This window comes from Camelus bactrianus, chromosome 8, assembly GCF_048773025.1.
Source record: "Camelus bactrianus isolate YW-2024 breed Bactrian camel chromosome 8, ASM4877302v1, whole genome shotgun sequence".
Classification (NCBI taxonomy): Eukaryota; Metazoa; Chordata; class Mammalia; order Artiodactyla; family Camelidae; genus Camelus; species Camelus bactrianus.
Window position 1 is genome coordinate 1,779,669 of NC_133546.1, and position 6,687 is coordinate 1,786,355.

The window sequence follows — 6,687 nt, forward strand, 5'->3', positions numbered from 1 at the left end:
GAAGTAAGGGCAGAAGTGCACTGGTGTTTGACAAAATCACAGTTTCCCCTTCAATGGATGAGATAATTTTCAAAATCAACATGCAGAGACCAGTGACAGCTCCTTCTGCTAAGATACCAGCACAGGTGGCCTCTGCGTCACTGAGCAGATGTTTGCCTGTTCATCCCCTCTTTGAGCATAAACTCCGGCATCCAGGGGCCTCCCCACAACACCAAGGAGGTTTGTGGAAGGCACCCTTGGCACCTGGGTCTCCCGTCTCTGAGCTTGGTCCACACCAGGACATCACAGACACGGTGCCATTTAACACACGTGCTCCCTGGTCAGGGATGTGAGGGCACTAGAGAGCTCGTTTCAGGACAGACGGAGGAGGGAAGCCCTGCTTCATGAGGGAGGGGAGCTTTGTTATCTGACGGAGCTCCTGCCGAAACGCAAGGCAGTCAGCCAAGGCTCAGCTCTGCTGCCCACGCCTGGGAGAGCAGAGGGGGTCCTGCTGTGGGACCCCAGGTGGCTGATGGCAGGGACGGGGCGGGACTGGGCGGGGCTCACCCTGCCAGCAGCTGCTCACCCCGCACGGCCGCCCGTCTCTGAGATGGACACAGCCCTGGTACGTGACATGCGTGAGCATGTTCAGGAATGGTAGAATGTTCTAGAATGTGAAGTGCTTACGGACTTCTGCTTTGTCCTGTGCGCACCCTCACTCCACTTTGCTCTGATTCTGCCCGAGACCACTGGCCACACGGTCACGGGAGCAGAGACGACTCTGTCAGTCTTGGTGTCCATTTCCTCCGACCGCAGAGCCCACCGGCCTCCTCACACACTCCCGGGAGACCTCGGGGCCTCGCGTCCCTTCCCTGGCTGGAGGGAAGAGTAACAACGGGCCAGCACGGTGCGTGGGCAGTGGCTCTCCCCCAACAGTAACCTCGTATTTATGTGCTGATTTACCATCGCCAAAGCTCTTCTGTGTGCTCTTCTGTACCTTGGCCTTCATCGTAGCCTGGGGCGGGGAAGGCCCCCAGTATGCAGACAGGGAGCTGGAGCCTGGACATACAAGTCCTGCCCGAGCAAGGGGTCTGCTGACAGGAGCCGGATCTTCTGGCCTCGAGGCTCAGACCACCTGTCACTGACGGCCTTGAATGGGCAGGTGTCGCATCTGCCCACGAGGACGGTCACCACCGGTTCCCTCCCCGGCACCCCTCTGACTGCTCGCAGCGGTGCCCGGATGATGTTCAGGAGCACGCGGAGTCACAGCTTCAGCCCCAAGGAGCACCACTCTGCTCATTCCAGGAGCAGCCAAGGCCCCGGAAATTAGCCGATGTTTCTTTCCATTGCCAGTCAGAAGGCCCCGGAAGAATCCAGAATCACACCTGAGCCTCCTCACCCCTGGCCCACTCTCACAACACCCCCCCCAAACCCTGCACCCCCCTGCACTTTTGTCTGCAAAGGCGTCATGGAGCACGGTGATTCCGCCCTCCCGCTGTGCGCGCTCCACATGCCACATCCACAGGAGACAAGCCATGCTCGGAACCAGGTCTTCTGTGGCGCCGGTCAGCGAGGGAGGCTGGGGTGTGGAAGGCAGGGCTGTGTGCAGCCAGCAGGCCTTGTCTGAGAGCGCCCTTTGCTGGGCATCCAGGGTTGGAGACTCTGTCGCGAGCCATCTGCTACAGGGAAACACAAGAAGACAGGGGACCCCAGGAAAGGATTCTTGCCATCGAGAAATTCGCAATCTCTGGGAATTTCTGCCCCTCATTCACTTGTGTGGTTCCTGCAGGGACCACAGCTGCACCAGATTCCTGTTCCCATAGGACCGAATCCTAGCGGGAGGGCGGACGAGGAACGAGGTGACTGATGTCAGCCCAGACTGGAATCAGGACTACGATAACCCAGCCGAGAAACAGGTCAGAGCGTGATGGGGAGGGGTGCTGTGGGTGGGGAGGTGCTCTTTGAGCAAATGCAGGCAGATAAGGACCAGGATGTGGGCGTCGGGGCAAGAGACTCTCAGGAGGTAGGAACCACGGCACGAGGTTGGACCGGCTCGTTCTGCTCCACGGAGAACACATGGCCGCCCAAGGGAGGTGAGTGGGGCGGGGGTGCGGGGTGTGGAGGGAGATGAGCGGCTGCCCCGTCTATTCCAAGTGAGGTGGGAACCCCTGAACAGTTCATGCCCCGGGGATGATGACATCTGATTTGCATCTCAAATCTCTGGCTCCCATAGGGTGAGCACGTCGTCCGGGAAGAGCCGGAGGGGGAAGTGTCACTTGCTGGTCAGGCGGGAACTGTCTGGACCACAGCCAGCGCGTGGGTGCTGAATGTGGCCGGGCAGGAAAACAGGGTGGCTGTAGGAGTGGAGGTCGGGGTACAGGGTTGGGTGTGGGATGGAGGTGGAGTGTGACCCTGCCTCTCTGCCTGAGCAGGTGGGTTGTGGAGGTGCTGAGAGGGGGCAGGTGGTGGGGGGCCGGCTGGGGGTGAGGTTAGAATTCCAGAGCTGAGCCCGAGGGGTTCTGCTGAGGGCGGCCATGTGGGGGGCGTGAGAAAGGTATAGCCAGAGGCTTTGATGGGGTGAAATCAGACTGGAGGCGGGTGGTGTGGACGAGTCGCCCAGGAGACGGTGGGGGAGTGAGAGACTGGAAGGCGCTCCTAGTGACCCTACTCGGGAGACAGAGGGGGACTGAGCAGCCATGGGGCCACCAAGCAGGCAGGACGGCCTGGGCCGGGCGGGCACCCGCAGCAGTGGCCGACAGTACGCACAGAGGCCACCGTGGACCGGGATGGGCCTCACAGCCCTGGCCCCAGAAGTGGCCAAAGAAACCCTGTTGTCGGCCACTCTGTCCTGTTGTCGGAGCTCTGCTGTCTCAGCCTCTGGGGATATGGTCGGAAGGTGGAGTCTGCAAGCAGCCGTTTGTGAAAGGGCCTCTTGTTCATCATGAAACCACGAGCCAGTCCCTGGGAACGCAGGCCACCCAGGGGCACCTGGCTGGGGTGGGGGCCGGCCGCCGTCCCGCCCGCTGCGGGCTCTCCGTTCACTCCCTATTCAGATCAGAGCCGCGCAAACGTCTCCCGAAGAACCAGGCCCTTTGTTTCCCGAGACCAGATACAGATTTGGAGCGTTCTCCTCTGAGTGAGCGCAGTCACCTCTTCACGAGGAATCTCAGTGTCTCTGGACATGCCTGATGAATGTGGTGGCCGCTCAGGGCAGGACAGCATGGGGTTCAGAGCCCTGGACTTGGGTCCCAGCCCCAGCGCTGAGGAGTGGGACTTCTGGAGAGACACACTTGCAGTCTCAGTTTCCCCCTGAGAAAACGGAGAAACAAAGTCCATCGGATTCCTTTAAGCTTTAAACTAGTCAAGACACACGAACGTACCCCTTGTAGAGCTGTGAAGCCGTGGACAGCTGTAACTCCTACTGTAATTTATAACACACCCAGAGAGAAAGGTGTTGTTGAGACAACTTTGTGAGAAGAGGACACACTGTGGGCGTCTAAGTTAACCATTAGGAGGGTCCCCTGGCCTGGCATCTTAGGACGCATTCTTTAACTCAGGATTTTAAACGAATGACTCATTCTGCAAAAGGAAATATGCCATTTACTCCATCTACTTATTTTGCACTGGTGTGATGGACCGGAGGTTGGTGGGCCGCCCGGATTCATACGCGTATGTCGAAGCCCCAGCCCCCACAGTGGCTGCACTGCTGATGGGGTTTCTGAGGCAGAGACGGAGGTTAAATGAGGTCATCCGGGTGGGGCCCTGGTCCAACAGGATGATTGTCCTCACAGGAAGAAACACCAGAGAGTCTCTCTCTCTCTCTCTTTCTCTCTCTCGGCATACAGGGAGAGGTCGTGGAGGACACAGGAAGACGGCGGCCCTCTAAAGCCGGGGGGAGAGCCCTGACCAGGCACCAAACTGCTGGTGCCCTGGTCGCGGACACCCAGCCTTCCGACTGAGAGAAAGTGCCTGTTGTCGCAGCTGCGCCATCTGCGGCTCTCTGTTAAGGCAGCCAGAATGACTAACATAACAGGTATATTTTAAATGATAAGTCACAGAAGGAGAAGGAAACCCCAGTTTAAAAATACAGGTTTAGATGAGGCAGGTCCCCGGGATTCAGGCCGGCACACGAGCTGCTCGTAGCCTGAGTGACAACAGCCCTGGACATTCCGCGTGACCACCCGGCCCGTCTCCCACTCCCTGGTCCAGGGCTGGGAGCTGAAGTAGGGCAGCGGCACAGAGCTAAGTCCGGCCCGGTGGCACGCTGACAGCGCCCCCATCAGGTGGTTTAGGTGGCTCCTGTGACGTTAGCATCCAGGTCCAACCAGACTGCGTGTCCCTTGTTTATCAAAATCTCTAAGATTTAGAAATTTCTCAACACACACTCGGTGCCACGTAAATACTGTGACTTTCAATTTTATTAATTGCTCTAACATGATTTTTTTTTTCATCCTAACCTCAAAGGTTGTCATTCAGTCCCAGTAGACCATCCACGAAGCAGGTAGTGATTTGAAAATGTCACCCTCACCACGTGAGTTCTCAGCTCACACAGACGGCCTGTTTCTGTACAACTGTACCCTAACTCTGCGTTTCGTTTGGGTGTACTTTCAGTGCGGCACCTTGCAGTCTCTTTTCCCCTCCGGGCACGGTTGTTCGGAGTTTCCATGAACTCCCCACTGAGGTGGAACGATTTCTCGGCTTTCGTGTACTTGAAGGTACTTTACAGCTTGCAAGCCTCTCTCCCTGCCCTGCATGTCCGAGTGGCCCGTGTCGGTGCCCCGCCAGTGGTCCCAGGAGTCACGCCCCGTCCGGGGGGCACAGGCAAGGGCTGGGAAGCCTGAAGGGAGCCTGGCACCAAGTGTGCGGGGCAAGTGCCCTCCTCCCGGCGTCTTGGGGTCAAGAGCTCAAGGGCAAGCGGGGGGGGTGTCCGGCTTCACCTCGGCTCTGGGCTCGGTCGGGCCTGGCGGGTGTAATACAGGCAGGTGGAGGACACGCCAGGCCAGGGCTGCCCTGACCTCCCTGACTCACAAGGACTCTCTTGTTGGGGTCAGTGAGGGCTCCATCCCGTCCACGCTCTGACCAAGGACGCCAAGCGTGTCTGCTCGCGGCTCGGAGCTCCGTCTCTGGGGAGGGAGGGTTACCGAATGAAGTCGCTCAGGCCCGCAGCCTGGCAGGGTCTCTCTGCCCGGCTGGGGACGGCTCTTTTTCCGAGGATGGAGCAGTGAGAACCTTTCTCTGAAACCCGGGCTGGCGTCTGGAGTCACACAGGAGATGCAGTAGCAACCCTCAGAGAGCTGAATGACGGGGGCTGCGAAAGCGCCCACCCCCGCCTGCTCCCGGGACTCCTGGAGGAGGCCGGGCACCCGCAGGAGAGCCGGCCCCGGGGCTCCCCGCTTGCTCCAGCTGAGAACGACTCAGAGACCATGATGCCAGTCTGACGTCCCCAGCAGCGCCTCCCAGACCACCCAGGAGCCCTGGGAATGAGAATGTAGCTCAAAAAGTCCTGGGAATTCTGGGGGACTTTCCTCCAGGATTTGCTTTATTTTGGCTCTGTGGCCTGGACAACATGTCTTAGGTATAAAATATTTTTCTAATTTTATGCCACCCTGCTCCACAGTGTCAAGTTTTTTAACTCTCAAATTGGATTTTCCTTGTACAACCAGGCAGATACTTCTGTTTGGAACTTTTGGGGTAAATAGAGTGAGTGATAAGGCCGGATAACATGCTTTTTGGTGAAAAATGCAGAAATAAGATTGGGTTACTTAGGTGTGTCACACGCTGTCCTGAAGTCAGGTCCAAAGGGGGATTCCAAAAGTGCTTCAAGCTCTGGAAACAAGACTGGTGTCAGTGAGGGGCTTCCTGAGGGAACCGTTTCAAAAGACAGCATTGCACGGATGTAAAAGGTACGGAATCTGATTGAAGAAGCAAAACTGGTTATCGCTTTAAAGTCACTTTCTATAAACTCATACATCAACGAATCGCAGAAATAATGCTGTTTTCTGAAATGTTAATAAAGCGCTGCAGCCGGCAGCCAGCGCCCCTCTCAGCCCTAGGTGCAAGTTGAACAAAGTGAAATAGGTATGTTTCTGTCTCTGGAAGATTTCCAAGGCAAGACAATGGCTCCTTCATTCAAGATCCTCGAAACTTGGATGGGATTAGTCCCTGCTCTGATGCCAGGAAATTTATTTTTAAGATCAGGGAAGAGTATGTGGGAGGGAGGGCTTGGGGTGGGGCCGGGAGTGCTAGCAAGTGTCTAACAACTGGTTCTCCCCAGAAGTGTGTGTGTGTGTGTGTGTGTGTCTGTGAGTGTGTGTGTCTGTGTGTGAAGTCTTTCTGATAGAAAGGATGTGAAGCACACAGCTTAAAACCGATGCTGAATGCACAGCACTCTTCATTGTAAGTCAGCTGATTCTCTCCGATGCTTCAGGTGATTCTTCCCAAACCTTTGTGTCTGCAGCGGGCCTGTGGTGCTGCTTCTCTGCTGTTTCCTCAATGGATTAATCACCATTCAATCTGATATGTGATCTGCTCTTAAATTGTTTCTCCTTCTCGCTTTGTACAAGTTATGCTGATTGAAGTGAAACCTCTCTCGGCCCCCGCCCTCCTGACCGTGGCAGTGCTGCCTGTTTTTAGCTTTGTGCACAGTGGTCAGGGCTGGAGCAATGTTCTTTCATTGCGGCTGTGGTTAACAAGTAGTTTGAACAGTCC

General features: G+C 56.6%; 1 long non-coding RNA gene across 2 annotated transcripts; it reads left to right on the forward strand.

The window, feature by feature from the left end:
* The first annotated feature begins 1,907 nt into the window (after positions 1-1,907).
* On the forward strand, positions 1,908-6,171 carry LOC123619985 (uncharacterized). 2 transcript variants are annotated; one of them, XR_012508460.1, is made up of 4 exons: positions 1,908-2,072; positions 3,825-4,012; positions 4,444-4,480; positions 4,591-6,171. It is a non-coding gene; the product is annotated as an uncharacterized LOC123619985 (long non-coding RNA). The 2 variants fall into 2 exon arrangements; XR_006728669.2 differs by lacking the exon at positions 1,908-2,072 and having other exon boundaries at positions 2,489-4,012.
* Positions 6,172-6,687: the final 516 nt, after the last annotated feature.